We start from the raw sequence: 16565 nt of genomic DNA on the forward strand, positions 1-16565 counted from the left end.
CCTTGTCTACCATTTTAACAATTTTTATTTAAGTCCATCAAACTTCACGTTTTTTGTGTATCGCATTTAAATCTGGGATTTTATCTTTCTCTAAATACACCAAGATAATGTCTAAGTTTGATATACAGAATATTCCCCAGTAATAACATTGTCACCATCTAGACTTGACATGGGCTTCAGGCCATCGAGAATGTTCCGCTTTAAATATATTTTGAACAATATTTTTCCTTCCAACAAATTCATTGGGTTAGGATTGATATTTCGATCATGGCACATTTTGTATCAAACGTGAAAACCTGGCACACAATAGAACATGACATGACCCTGCCAGGTGCTCGGCAATAAAGAGAGAAAACAATGGCTGGTTGCCACGGAATCTGTCTACTGTCCATGTTCAACTGAGGCACGGTATCATGGTGGGCCTAGCACTAAAACCATTTCACCTCACCCCATAAGGTGAAGGAGGCACCTTTAGTCAACTTTGACAGCTTATGTGACCAGTGGTGCAATGTTTTACCATGGCCAAAAATGTTTATTCTGCATATGGTTTTAATATATTTAACCTTATTAGAACAAGCCTTCACATGGACAAAAACTAAAGTTTACACATAAATATCTCCAGGTGAAATCTCGTGCAAATGTTTGTGGGAAGCCAACCTCAATGTACACGTCGCAAGGTGAAAAGGCATTGAATATTGTTTTCAGACCTGAAAAAGACCTGAAATTTGGACTTGCCTTGACAAAACCTTAAAAGAGTTAAAAGATGTATCTGTTACCCTGCCTGCGCTTGGCATTATGGTTAAACAAGGATTGGTCGGTTCGGAGTCAGTATACTGTGTGTGAGTGGGCTATTCATGTTAAACTGCGGCATGGTACCTCGATGGGCTAGCACTATAAAAGCTATCAGAATTGGATAGAATGCTTTCAAAATGCCTTGAGTTTGGCAACCATTTTTTCCGCTGTTTAATATCTCTTTCTCTAATTAAGCGTGATGACATGTAACAAAATTAGCCTATTGATAATAAAATTAACACAGTTGTGTGGACATGAATATTTTGATAAGGTGGTCTTTTTTGAAATGTGATCAATGCCTTAAAAGGCCTTAAAATTGTTTAAGTTTTATATGAACCATGTGACTAAAACCCATGCCCAAGTATCTCCAGGTGACAAATGCCTGTGTATACATGGCATGACGAATACTGGCCTACAAATAGCTCAAGGTGACTAATGCCTGTGTACACGTCGTGACGAATACTGGCCTACAAATAGCTCAAGGTGACTAATGCCTGTGTACACATGTCGAGACGAATACTGGCCTACAAATAGCTGAAGGTGACAAATGCCTGTGTACACATGTCGAGACGAATACTGGCCTACAAATAGCTCCAGGTGACAAATGCCTGTGTACACGTCATGACGAATACTGGCCTACAAATAGCTCCAGGTGACAAATGCCTGTGTACACGTCGTGACGAATACTGGCCTACAAATACGTCAAGGTGACAAATGCCTGTGTACACATGTCGTGACGAATACTGCCCTACAAATAGCTCCAGGTGACAAATGCCTGTGTACACGTCGTGACGAATACTGGCCTACAAATAGCTCAAGGTGACTAATGCCTGTGTACACGTCGTGACGAATACTGGCCTACAAATAGCTCAAGGTGACAAATGCCTGTGTACACATGTCGAGACGAATACTGGCCTACAATTAGCTCCAGGTGACAAATGCCTGTGTACACGTCGTGACGAATACTGGCCTACAAATAGCTCAAGGTGACTAATGCCTGTGTACACGTCGTGACGAATACTGGCCTACAAATAGCTCAAGGTGACAAATGCCTGTGTACACATGTCGAGACGAATACTGGCCTACAAATAGCTCCAGGTGACAAATGCCTGTGTACACGTCGTGACGAATACTGGCCTACAATTAAATATGAGTATTATTTCCTAAGGGAGCTGTAGTGTTTTTAATTTATCCATATGAAATGTGATCATTGCCTTAAAAGGCCTTAAAATTGTTTAAGTTTTATATGAACCATGTGACTAAAACCCATGCCCAAGTATCTCCAGGTGACAAATGCCTGTGTACACATGTCGTGACGAATACTGGCCTACAAATAGCTCCAGGTGACGAATGCCTGTGTACACATGTCGTGATGAATACTGGCCTAAAAATAGCTCAAGGTGACTAATGCCTGTGTACACGTCGTGATGAATACTGGCCTACAAATAGCTCAAGGTGACAAATGCCTGTGTACACATGTCGTGACGAATACTGACCTACAAATAGCTCCAGGTTACAAATGCCTGTGTACACATGTCATGACGAATACTGGCCTACAAATAGCTCCAGGTGACGAATGCCTGTGTACACATGTCGTGACGAATACTGGCCTACAAACAGCTATAGGTGACAAAGGCCTGTGTACACGTCGTGACGAATACTGGCCTACAAATAGCTCCAGGTGACTAATGCCTGTGTACACGTCGTGACGAATACTGGACTAAAAATAGCTCAAGGTGACTAATGCCTGTGTACACGTCGTGACGAATACTGGCCTACAAATAGCTCCAGGTTACAAATGCCTGTGTACACATGTCGTGACGAATACTGGCCTACAAGTAGCTCCAGGTGACAAATGCCTGTGTACACATGTCGTGACGAATACTGGCGTACAAATACGTCAAGGTGACAAATGCCTGTGTACACATGTCGTGACGAATACTGGCGTACAAATACCTCTAGGTGACAAATGCCTCTGTACACGTCGTGACGAATACTGGCGTACAAATACGTCAAGGTGACATGCCTGTGTACACATGTCGTGACGAATACTGGCGTACAAATACGTCAAGGTGACAAATGCCTGTGTACACATGTCGTGACAAATACTGGCGTACAAATACGTCAAGGTGACAAATGCCTGTGTACACATGTCGTGACGAATACTGGCGTACACATACGTCAAGGTGACAAATGCCTGTGTACACGTCGTGACGAATACTGGCGTACAAATACGTTAAGGTGACAAATGCCTGTGTACACGTCGTGACGAATACTGGCGTACAAATACGTTAAGGTGACAAATGCCTGTGTACACATGTCATGACGAATACTGGCGTACAAATACGTCAAGGTGACAAATGCCTGTGTACTTATGACGAATACTGGCGTACAAGTACCTCAAGGTGACAAAATGCCAGTGTACACGTCGTGACAAATACTGGCGTACAAATACCTCAAGGTGACAAATGCCTGTGTACTTATGACGAATACTGGCGTACAAATACCTCAAGGTGACAAAATGCCAGTGTCCACGTCGTGACAAATACTGGCGTACAAATACCTCAAGGTGACAAATGCCTGTGTACACATGTCGTGAAGAAAACTGGCGTACAAACACCTCAAGGTGACAAATGCGCATAAACAGTTTCTTTGTGACAAAAATATGTTACAATATATTTCAGGGAGGCAAAAACATTCAGACAAATACCAGCCAGACTAAAAAATTGTCAGTCCAGATTTCTTGTCCACTTTTCCTGAACAATAAAGACGTAACTACACATAAGTATAACTGAGATATTGCATTGTTGATCTATAGGTGGAATATTTATTGCATGTTTTCTGTGATAATTAGTTAATTGCATCATCAACATCCCACTCACAATATAGTTAATATCCTTTAGTTTATTAGTTCAAGCTAGACCAAAATTCAACCAGCCTGTATCATACTGTTGGGCACTTTAAACACTGCTGACATCCACATCTTCAGAATCCAGTTGATATAATTTAAATGTTCCATTTAAACCTAATTTATTTATATTTTAAATCTTGTAATTTGTTTAATGTGAGTGGATAAATTTATGTTGTGAAATCAATTCGACAATTAAAGTAAAAAAACAAAAAAAAAGATAGGCCGCCCGAACAGGGACTCGAACCCTGGACCCTCAGATCACACTGATGTCACAGACCGCTTAAAAGTCTGATGCTCTACCGACTGAGCTATCCGGGCCCTGTTAGTGTAAGAGAAATTAGAGTTTACATTCGTACAACTTCTTTTTTTTCAGTCCTAGGATTCAGGTATAATTTTCATTTTATGTATTTATTAATAATATAATTGAAATTTTATTGTTTTAGCCCTAATTGCAACATGGGGAACATGTGTTAACATTAATTGGCGTTTATATCTACATCGTAAGCCATTTGTAGTAAGTAATTAATCTGCATGCTACATGAATCGATAATATTTATGTGACTCTTTAGAATCTATATATAATTATCGAAAGCACATTTTGTATATGATGTACATATTCAAACAGTTTTGGATTAATATGCACTGAATTACATTGGCTCACAGAATGTAATGTGCAGGGCTACTATCTATATATCCGGGCAACTGCTGAGACCAGCAGAAGCCGCAAGGTCTGCGAGCGCATGGACGATGCAGGGCAATTTCGTCACGTTGAGGTAGCGGGAACACGCGGTCCTTTGTCTTCAGTTCTGACAACTGACGTGCCTGAGATTAATCTGAAATGATCCGAAGTTACCGCTCCCAGCGAGCTTAGTCCGTACAGATCCGAAACTCGGTAGAGATCCGAAAATTGTTCGCTATGTTGGTAAAAGTGTACAACCACTACCTAATATCAGCTTAACGGTCGGAGACGGGCGGTTAACACCGGTCACCTCGCTGACGCCACGCGTGCTCCGTGCGGATCCGAAATTACGGCGTATTTCTCGCAGCAAGATAAGATCGCCGTTAGGTTCGTAACCCCCGTGCATCTGCCGACGTTCAATCCGCCCTCACCATCGGACTGCGCTCACTTCACATATATCGGGCTCCTGATTGCGCCTCTGCTCACTGAGTGAGCCTGTATGTAGATTTTAGTGACCTCACCGATCAGGATGGTTGGTTGTGGATTGTTGTGTTGGTTGTTGGGGAAGATTATTGTGCTGTAATTCCCGAACTAAAAGCTATATGTACAAAAGGCAATATGTAAAATTAATTCCATAAATGGACCTTCATGTATTAATTAAGCCTCAAAACCTACACCAACAAGCCGACAGCAATATCGAGCCAACTCCTCCTCATCAACATGCAACGACAACGTAGTTAGTAGCCGCGTCAACATGCAATCTCATTAAAATCATATGTTAGGTTTCGCTTGCGTTAAACACAGATCTTTGTTCAGCGGAAGCAAGAACTAAGAATTGAGTGTAATGAGATTTCGTCAACCAGTAAATTAACCAAAAGAACATGTAAACTATACCAAACGAAAGAATGAAGAACGGATAATCATATTAAATGATTTCAAAGTAATTGGGTTTTTATTGTGCTATTTAGAAGCTAAGTCACTGGTACTTTCAGACAGAGCTGAAAAGGAGATGAGTTGCAAGTCATAGAGCTGAGAATGGGATGAGGATGGAATTCTCTCTCTCTCTCTCTCTCTCTCTCTGTGTGTGTGTGTGGTGGGGTTGGGGTCAAGGTGGTTATGTTTAGTAGAGCGACGAGCCACGTGTTAACATCACCTATTTTCTGTTCTTGCTGGCTAAAATTGATATCCAGATAGCAATTTATCATATAATGGATACGTTTCTCGGCAGGATAAAAAGCCAACGGATAAAAACGATATCCGTTGGGTTCGTATGCGGATAGAGATGCAACTATCAAAGGTCAAGTAGGGACTACTTTCACTGTTTATAAACAAACATTGCGTCGCCCTCGTCATTCAAAGATCGAGTCAGAATTAACCATCGGGAATCTGGATAAACTACAGGGATAATTGCTATCATTATCAAAAGAAAAAGTCTAATATACAGAAAATCAGTGTCTAACTGTGACGTAGCAAAGGCATTTTATAAGTTATGGCAACTTTGGAGATATAAATTTCGAAACAATTTTGCGAGGGAACGAGGCCTAGCCAAACGGGATCAGCAGCCACATCTGTGCTCGTAAACCTCTGCGGCTTGAAACCATCTCCACAAATTAAAATAGTTGGATTCGGCCGATATATGTTTGAATTGTTACCTATTTCGTTTTATTACTTGCCCGTGAAGAGATCACCCGTTTAATAAACATACAGCTGTATTACACATTGTGTAATACCAAAATGCGTGCTTATGTACTCTCGGAACACGTTTCACGAACAAATATTGAAAGCTCTCAACATCCCTTGGCTTATTCAACAACATTGCGTGTGGAGATGATAGATCACTGATAGGAGCTTATGCACACTCGATGACCCCAGCAACCTTGTTGCTAGGTTGACGTCACATGGCATTGTTTCGCCGAAGGATCTTGCAACAAAATTCCACAAATTACGTCATCGGGTTTTGTGACGTGATTGTAAACTGTGAGGTGCAAGGCCCCGTTCCACAAGGCGATCGTGCGGTAGCGCGACGACAGTCGTTGGTCTAAATTAAAGTATATGAGTTGCGATAACCTTAACGCTACGACATGTTTGTGGAACGGACGCCTGAATTCTAAAGGTGGACCGTTGGGTGGTATTAAATTCATACGTTTCAACTTTTGACATATTTGAAGTATTACTGTGTTAAACTCAGTTGGATTATGCCGTGGATCGTGTATGTGTCAGCCTATTCACACTCAACAGTATAATTCTAAAAACGTTATAAATGGCCAGTAATAAATAAAATACTAAACTCGCTCCCGTGTAAAACCAATTTTATGAAACTCGTGAATAGTTATGGTATCTGACTCGCTTTCGCTCGTCAGATACCACAACTATTCACTCGTTTCATAAAATTGGTATTACACGGGAGCTCGTTTAGTATTCTATATTTGTCGCTGTGTGAACATCTGATTGCACTTTTTAACACGTTATGACACGACAGGCCGATTGTCAACAACGTCTGACCGTGGCCATGACGTATCATAGACTAGGGTTAGAGTAGCTTCCCTTTGACAAAGGGCAGATCCTCTGGCGGACAGACCGATGGATTGCCGTGAAAGGCAAGTAAAAACAATTGTTGTTTTGCGTATATGTTGCTTCGCCACTGTATAAGAACAGATTTCAGTTGGAACTATATTGGCTACTGTCACTGTCCGACTGACACATCACTTACCCTGTGACGTAATAAATATTAATGCGCGCATTCCAGAAAAACTCGCAAGATTTCGGTAATGTTTGTGAGAGAGGGAAAGCGATTTTGAAGCACAGAATTACAGAATGACCTTATATGATAAAGAGGTTATAAAGGCTCGCTAAATACAATGTTTATTCCTAATGCAAGATATTTACCATCCTGACTTGTTTGATGCATGTCATCGATCCCAATTGCATGGATCGATGCTCATGATATTAATCACTGGATTGTCTGGTCCAGACTCGATTATTTACAGACCGCCGTCATGCAGCTGGAATATTGCTGAGTGCGGCGTAAAACAACAAACCAACCAACCAACCAACTACCGCTCGATTTTTTTTTCAACTTTTATAAAACAACCCGCGTCTATTTCTCTTGTTCTATGTAATATTACATGACATGTCACATCTTCCCGAGGCAAAGGCGTTAACTGACTTTTAAATTCAGCTCAAGCCCTTGCCTGGGAAGGACATGCAAATGTGGTTGTTTAATCTTCATTGTTCATGACGTCACAAATTGATACCATTATACGTCATCTGAACAATTAGCTAACATCAGTGAAATTTCCTTCGTTTTTCTTCATTATTTGACTTTAAATGACTATGGTAATACAGAATAACCTACTCGTACTCGAAATAAAATGTCTGTCCTACTGAACTGCATTTTTATGTCTGTGCCGGCTACCCGAAGCAAGGGAGCAAACTGACTTGACTTTTGTAGTCAGTTAACTCCCTTGTCTCGAGAAGATAAACTGGACAGGTGGATACCGACACATTCTGTGTTGGATGCGCAATCGAAGCATTCATAAAATCAAGTAATCCCGTCCGTCTCCCAGTCAAACGAACTTTAACAAAACAGAACAAAAAATAATAGGTGAGGTGAAATGGGGTTTAGCGTCGTGTTCACAGTTGTTGCACTTTGTTGCGACGTGCATGCTCGTGTGTGTGTGTTTATGTCCGCTTGTACTTGTCCTGACTTGTGCCGATTTTATTGAGCTAGTCCACTGAGATACCATGCAGAACGAATGAGTGAGTGAGTGAGATGGGTTTAACGCCGCTTTTAACATTATTCCAGTTACATCAAGGCGTGTCAGCTTAATGTGGGAGGAAAGCCCCAAGTGATGCAGGTCTCAGACGTTTACCACTTCGGTGAAACCCACGAGCACGGGTATGATGCTGACAAACCTAGAAACATAATCGGGGTGAACCGGGATTCGAACCAACAATCATAGGTTTCTGGCGTGTCCAGGGGACGCAACTCTGCACAGCGAATCGTGGCGCCTTAGACGACTGGGCCACCTGATATATTCATCAATCTATATATGTACATGTACAGAACATTTAAATATTATAATATTGACTCAGTAGCCCACGCGCACACAGTAAACACACTTAATAAGTGTGATATATATAGCTGCATCACTTAATCATGTCATGGTGTGTTATAATGGCCGCTAGCCTATAAACACACCCACAGTAATCACATTGTACTGACCATAAAACACACAAACTGCACATATTGTGTTAGGGCAAATAACGGCTCTTCAGCCCAGGACACCATCGTGTGACTGCACATACAGCAGCTTACATTGTATTAGACATATTGTGTTAGGGCATAATTGCTCCCTGTATAATTACGGCTCTTCAGCCCAGGACACCCGCCTGTGACTGCACATACAGCAGCTTACATTTTTTAGACATATTGTGTTAGGGCATAATCGCTCCCTGTATAATTACGGCTCTTCAGCCCAGGACACCCTCGTGTGACTGCACATACAGCAGCTTACATTGTATTACACATATTGTCTTAGGGCATAATCGCTCCCTGTATAATAACGGCTCTTCAGCCCAGGACACCTTCGTGTGACTGCACATACAGCAGCTTACATTGTATTACAGCCGCTTTGGAGCCTGGCGACAACAATGCGCCCGAAATTACAACAGATGTCTCCACTGTCACAAGTCTGAAACATACAAAGGTTACAAAACTGAAAATGCAATGTTCGCACATAAAGAATTAGAAATAAATATACTGGCCGTGACTGCACTTGCACCGCGAATGAACAACTCATTACTTATTTACTATTGGAGATTTAACGTACGCTTTCCGACATTATGCGTATTTCGCACACGGTATTAAATTCAAATCTCAAACGTCACCTACCAAAGACTGTGCAGGCCATAAGTTTTAATGTTCGTCTCAAAGGGAGATAATCCGTTCCAAGGAAAGCTCCCTTGGGCCATTGTTAGACATACTTGTTGCCTTTTCTCATAACCAGACGCACATTTGTTGATGTTTCTGAACATGTACTGATCACTGTCTGCCGGATACATGCATATCTTAGATATCTTTCCAAACAATCAACTGGACACAATTTCCAGTGAGTTAAGCAAAGCCGTACATATCTATATACATCTCTGGTTCTACTGATAACAAGCCACGCCCCGTCTATGTGCATCTGTTTTAGACCTAAAACAACATGTGTGATTCATAAAATATTATATCAGGATGAGAAATATGAATCAGTTCAGAAGATAAAAGATAGACAGCTGGTGCGAATTGGTAATTCATCAGGCATATTATTTAATTTTTCAAATTTCCTGATAGTGGACTCGGCACTCGACGAACAGGAACATGATCAAGCTCCGTTAACTTCTATCTGGAGCGGTGGGATAGCCTGGTGGTTAAAGCGTTCACTCGTCTCGCCGAAGACCCGGGTTCGATTCCCCACATGGGTACAATGTGTGAAGCCCATTTCTGGTGTTCCCCAGCCGTGATGTTGCTGGAATATTGCTGAAAGCGGCGTGAAACCATACTCACTCCATAATTTCTATATGTACACTGGAACACATCTGCCACATTGAAAACGTCTGTCCACGATAATCGACAAGAAAAGCAAGCATGTTAAATAGTAAATCTGCTTCACCAAACACCCCTCCTGGAATCCTACTAGCTATATATGACCCTCTGGAACTTTGCAAATATCTACACCTTTAACTTGTGGAATAAACATTGAATCCCATCGTAGAAGGAGTATCACACTCGCATATCAGACTTTTCTTTTCTAGCTCATCAATAGCCTTTGTAACAAAGTCTTTGTGTTTGAAAGCAGATTGGTTATGTTTTACAAACATACGTGGTTGAAAAATAAATGGGACTTTATACCCATTAGCAATCAAGTCTACAACAAAATGTGAAGAACCAATGTTTATCCAGAATTGCTAATTGCTCTTGAGACGCCCCCTAACCACAATTTCAGATGTACCCCGCTTATAGTCAACTATTATGACTGAAAGACTCAACTGACAAGTCTTGAGAACAACTGATTCCTTTGGGATGAACCCCCGGCTGCGAAACTTGACATTATGAGCCGACGTTTGTTAGGACAGTTTCTCCTGCAGTGACTGGGGTCTCCACACATAAAACACGCGCCTGTCTTCTGACCTTTGACACGAAACAGCTGGTTGGTGATTGGTTGACTATTTTGCACGGACTAAGCAGAAAGAAAGCACCTTGCACGGGACGGGCAAAGGTTGCTGATTGCCTGGCTGACCTACTTGCATACGATGCTTGACGTGCACGGTTCTGGCGGAATATCCGAACTGGCCTTCGTAATTTTCCTGTCGTCCAAATCATCCGCAAGTTTATTGGCAACAGAGTTCCGGACCGTCTCCCACCCACCTTCGGAAGAATCTGCAGTTTGTGTTTCGATTCTGAAGCCTTTCAATTTTTAACATGATGTGCGATTCACAGTCCTCGAACCGTTGATTTTGAATATCCTCCAGAACTTGATTCAATGAATCTACCGTTTCTTCGTTGAATCTGTGTTGGACTCTGTTGCCCTCCCGACTCCACGTATAATTTTTCCAGCTCGCAGTTTCTTATATCTTTAGTGGTCTGGTTGAATTCTTCCCTCAAGGGGTAGCTCAGTGGTTAAAACGTTCGGTCGTCACGCAGAAGACGGGCTGGACTCCCCACATGGGTACAATGTGTGAAGCCCATTTCTGGTGTATCCCGCCGTGATATTGCTGTAATATTGCTAGAGCGGTGTAGAACCACACTCATTCACTCTTCCCTCAACGCTTTGATGCAGTCATTAATCCACTATTCAAAATGGGCTTTGTTTCTAATTGCTGAAGAATAGTATCAAGTTTGGCGTCGGTACTCGTGACGAGAATAATATACTGACCGTGCTTGCAATAAGAGCGAGTATGAACAAATCTTCACACCCGTTAAATACCCGTTACACGCCACGAACCGGGGAGGACTACTCACTTCCATCACCGCTACACACAGGGAGGAGAAAGTAATGTCCTTCTAATTCATACTTCAACTGAAGAAAATATCATTTCTCCTAGAATGCCCAACTCGTCCTATAATCAACAACATAAAACCAAATACAGTTGGACCAGGTGTACGGTATACACCGAGAGACAATGGCTAATATATAGAACAAGATAACTTTGACCCAGAGGATCAACACGGCGCAAAGACATTTTGCAGGAAACCTATTGATACAAGTACCTATACTGTCATTAAGCTCACGTGTCGCCCAGAAGGTAAACAAATTGTAATTTGCATGTGGCAGGAATGAGAATATGGCCCATTTCAGTTTAAATATGGATGTGATATATAAGTAGAAAACAAACATATTATGAAAACAAAACGAGTAATATGTTTCCACAACAATGACTTCCGGAAAGATTTGTTATTATTTTCAAGGAACATGGGATATAAGTGAGTGAGTGTGTTTGGTTTTACGCCGCTTTTAGCAATATTCCAGCAATATCACGGCGGGGGTAACCAGAAATGGGCTTCACACATTGTACCCATGTCGGGAATCGAACCCGGGTCTTCGGCGTGACGAGCAAACACTTTAACCACTAGGCTACCCGACCGCCCCACATGGGATATTAAGTTGACACAATCCTTGTGGTATACATGGTACTGTTGACATTGATATATCTACAGTGGTAAAGTTATTAATGTTTTTTTCATGATTAATCTTTTCAAAGTAATAGTTACAATGTTGTAATATTTTTTTATAATGAAGTAGATCTGCACATAGAGACATGCAGATAATGTTAAAATCAAAACCATCATCGTTGTTCGTGCATTTGTTATTCTTAACCATGAACCATACTTCTCAGTCAGAGCTACCTACCTAATTTTTATATGTTTACTCCTGTAGCCTGACACATCAAATATTCACACTGTCCAAAAGTGCTAATATCTCACTGCACGGAAACTGGATTAACGATAGTTATATGCTATGGACCTGTTCCTGACCCTCTCGACAGGCAGGCCAGCTTTAAGGAAATGGATCAACGTTTCACGCATAGCGATATGCTGTAGGCCTGTCTCCATCCCTCTCGACATACAGAGGGCTTCCCGGAAATGGGTCAACGTTTTACCGCAGCGAAACGATGTGTGGAGAAATAGGTCGGATAGAGCTAGACTGGTATCCTGCCCTTCGTTTCCTATAGCGGCCCCAGGCGAGGAGCGCAAGCGCTCTAGGGCATGTAAACCAGTCGGACAGGAGGTGGCTCCCTGCTATGACTGTTTCCGAATAACATCAACACGTTTAGTGTAATATTTTACAGTTAGGGATGTTTAAAAATATTTTTGTAATTATTTATTTATTTCGCATGTACGCATATCTCTATACTTATTTGAGACAGAGATAAAGTTTCTTTTAAAAGTTTGGTTACATCTTTTCAACGATTACTCATCCCAAACATCCCCAATCTTCTCAAACATTCTGACACCTTTTTTGTGTGTTTGATGCGCAATCGAAGCATTCGTAAAATCAAGCAATCCCGTCCGTCGCCCAGCAGAAATAGGCACAAGCAGTAAGATCCATGTTAAAACTAAATGGCAACAGAGATGGGCATCATCCTTAAAAGGACGTCATCACTTTGGCATCGAGCCTTTTTTAAACACATTCCAAATATCTCGAAACAATCGGAGAGAGGATGTTCTATTAACCACACATTGTACAGTGTGTAATCAGCTTGACAATGCGGCTCAGTATTTACTTCATTGCCAAAAATATGTCAATCAGCGTAAGGCAATGGTGGAGTCTCTAACAGTTCTCAATATTGACCTGTCATTGGCTGGACTTTTATGTTCCGGAAATATCGTTCGCCATGACGTTCAGAATGTCATTCTTGCTTAAATTAAAGCGTGTGGCAGTTTCACTCCACTATGAACTATCTAGGTAATTAGCAAACCTTTATTGTGGGCAAGGTGTAAATGGGCCTAGTTGCCCGAACACCGATAAAAGCTTTTAATAATCAATCCCGTCCGTCGCCCAGCCTAACTTTCACCAAAGAAAAGGGAGCTAACACTGGCCTTGTTTAAAATAAATATGTGTAGTGAGGTGAAATGGAGTTTGACGTCACGTTCAAGATTGTTACACTTGTGTAGTGGCGTCCATGCTTATGTGTGTGTGTGTGCTAGTCCGAACTAATGCTGATATTATAGAGCTAGCCAACTGAGATACCATGAATACCCACACAGACACAGTATACTGACTTCCAAGCCGACCAATCCTTTTTTATCCATTAATGCCGAGCGCCAGGCAGGGTAACAACAAGTACCATGTTTTAACGTCTTTTGGTATGACGCGTCCGGGGATAGAACACCGGATCTTCCGCTCTCGGGGCAGACACTCAACCACAAGACCACGGAGGCGGTCTTAAAACTCATAAACTGGTATTTGATAAATATGATAAAATGAGGTTGGTTGGTTGGTTGGTTTGTTGTCTAACGCCGCACTCAGCAATATTCCAGCTATATGACGGCGGTCTGTAAATAATCGAGTCTGGACCAGACAATCCAATGATTGACATCATGTGTATCGTTCCACGCAATTGGGACCAATGACATGCATCTACCAAGTCAGCGAGTCTGACCACCCGATCCCATTAGTCGCCTTTTACGACAAGCATAGTCGCCTTTTACGGCAAGCATGGGTTGCTGAAGACCTATTCTACCCCGGATCTTCATGAGGTAACCCTGCCTTTTGATGTTACGCTCCTACCCAGGATGTACTGTTGTGTTATCTAGATCTGTATGCTGTGGTGTATATATGCTTTCCTCAATGACTGATTGAAGAGTAAACCTCACACAAACCTGTTGTTATTGGCATCGTGTCCAGCAATCGGGAAACAATGTGGATTTAGTCAGAGTTCGATAAACGACACAGTTTCATGTTCATGACATGCCCGACATTACTACACGGATGTGTTGCCGTTCACGTGGTAAACCCATTATAATATTCTCGCGACATTCATCTGGGCACTGAGAATAAAACTTCACAATGCTGATAAATATATCATATACCTCCCCAATTGAAGCCTTTTTTTATTTCTTTTTTAGTGAGTGAGTGAGTTGGGTTTAACGCCGCTTTTAACAGTATTCCAGTTATATCACGGCGTGTCAGCTTAATGTGGAAGGAAAGCCCGAAGTGATGCAGGTCTAAGACGTTTACCACTTTGGTGAAACCCACGAGCACGGGTATGGTGCTGACAAACCTAGAAACATAATCGGGGCGAACCGTGATTCGAACCAATCATAGGTTTCTGGCGTACCCAAGGGACGCAACTCTGCACAGCGAATCGCGGCGGCTTAGACGACTGGGCCACCCGTGCCCCCTCGTATCTTTGAAACTTGATAAACGACGATGATGTCGCAATATTGTAGGCTATTTTGTAAATAGACTTACGATGGGTTGAACCAGGATGTGTGGCATTTGCAACACGACATTATTACCTGTATTACATTACTGACATGCTTGGGGACTGGAGGATCTATTCACAGGGAAGGAGCTATGTCCAGACAAAGGGTTGGAGTGCGACGAGGAAAAGAGAAGGAATTGTGATGTATGTCGATCTCACATACTCAACTTACGTCACATTTCCCGCACTGTTTGTAACTCACAACTTGGAATTTGCTTCCTATAAATGCATTTTTTCGTATTCTGTATAATCAATGGTCAACCCACAATATTTGTTCTATCTGAGATGCAGTTTACAGTATATTGTAAAGCGATCACGGTCAATGTATACAGCATATAGTATTGTTTGTTTGTTGTTTAACGCCGCACTCCGCAATATTCCAGCTATATGACGGCGATCTGTAAATAATCGAGTCTGGACAAGACAATCCAGTGATTGACAACATGAGCATCGGTCTACGCAATTGGGATCGATGACATGCATCAACCAAGTCAGTGAGCCTGACCACCCGATCTCGACAGCATATAGTAAAGAGATCATGGTCACTGTATGCAGTATATAGTAAATCTGCTTCTGTATACAGCGTGTATACTGTAACGAGATCAATGTCTCTCCAAACAGTATAGAGTAGTGGTCAATGTAGGACCACGTTTGCATACAGTGCATATTAATTGTCAATCTGAATCTGGATCTGTATACAGCATACAGTAACGAGATTAATGTCTCTCGACACGGTATAGAGTAGTGGTCAATGTAGGACCACGTTTGCATACAGTGCATATTAATTGTCAATCTGAATCTGGATCTGTATACAGCATACAGTAACGAGATTAATGTCTCTCGACACGGTATAGAGTAGTGGTCAATGTAGGACCACGTTTGCATACAGTGCATATTAATTGTCAATCTGAATCTGGATCTGTATACAGCATACAGTAACGAGATTAATGTCTCTCGACACGGTATAGAGTAGTGGTCAATGTAGGACCACGTGTGCATACAGTGCATATTAATTGTCAATCTGAATCTGGATCTGTATACAGCATACAGTAACGAGATTAATGTCTCTCGACACGGTATAGAGTAGTGGTCAATGTAGGACCACGTTTGCATACAGTGCATATTAATTGTCAATCTGAATCTGGATCTGTATACAGCATACAGTAACGAGATTAATGTCTCTCGACACGGTATAGAGTAGTGGTCAATGTAGGACCACGTTTGCATACAGTGCATATTAATTGTCAATCTGAATCTGGATCTGTATACAGCATACAGTAACGAGATTAATGTCTCTCCAAACAGTATAGAGTAGTGGTCAATGTAGGACCACGTTTGCATACAGTGCATATTAATTGTCAATCTGAATCTGGATCTGTATACAGCATACAGTAACGAGATTAATGTCTCTCCAAACAGTATAGAGTAGTGGTCAATGTAGGACCACGTTTGCATACAGTGCATATTAATTGTCAATCTGAATCTGGATCTGTATACAGCATACAGTAACGAGATTAATGTCTCTCGACACGGTATAGAGTAGTGGTCAATGTAGGACCACGGTCTATCAGCTCATGGGCGTTTGATACGGTGGGCGCGATAGGGGAGGAACTGTATCGCTGATCAATGTTCTTTAGTGTAGAGATAAAACGGCGGGGTTGCTTGAAGAAATTTGATTCGCTTTGCAGAATGAAAGTGGGAAGTGTTAGA

At 41.8% G+C, this 16565-nt stretch overlaps 1 non-coding gene across 1 annotated transcript; it reads right to left on the reverse strand.

Annotated features, from left to right (window-relative positions):
- Positions 1–3926: 3926 nt before the first annotated feature.
- On the reverse strand, positions 3927–4021 carry Trnak-uuu (transfer RNA lysine (anticodon UUU)). Its single transcript has 2 exons — positions 3985–4021; positions 3927–3962 (listed from the first exon to the last, which is right to left on the reverse strand). It is a non-coding gene; the product is annotated as a tRNA-Lys (tRNA).
- Between the last annotated feature and the right edge of the window lie 12544 nt (positions 4022–16565).

Source organism: Haliotis cracherodii, unplaced genomic scaffold (assembly GCF_022045235.1).
Source record: "Haliotis cracherodii isolate W230 unplaced genomic scaffold, xgHalCrac1.p SCAF_9, whole genome shotgun sequence".
Taxonomy (NCBI): Eukaryota; Metazoa; Mollusca; class Gastropoda; order Lepetellida; family Haliotidae; genus Haliotis; species Haliotis cracherodii.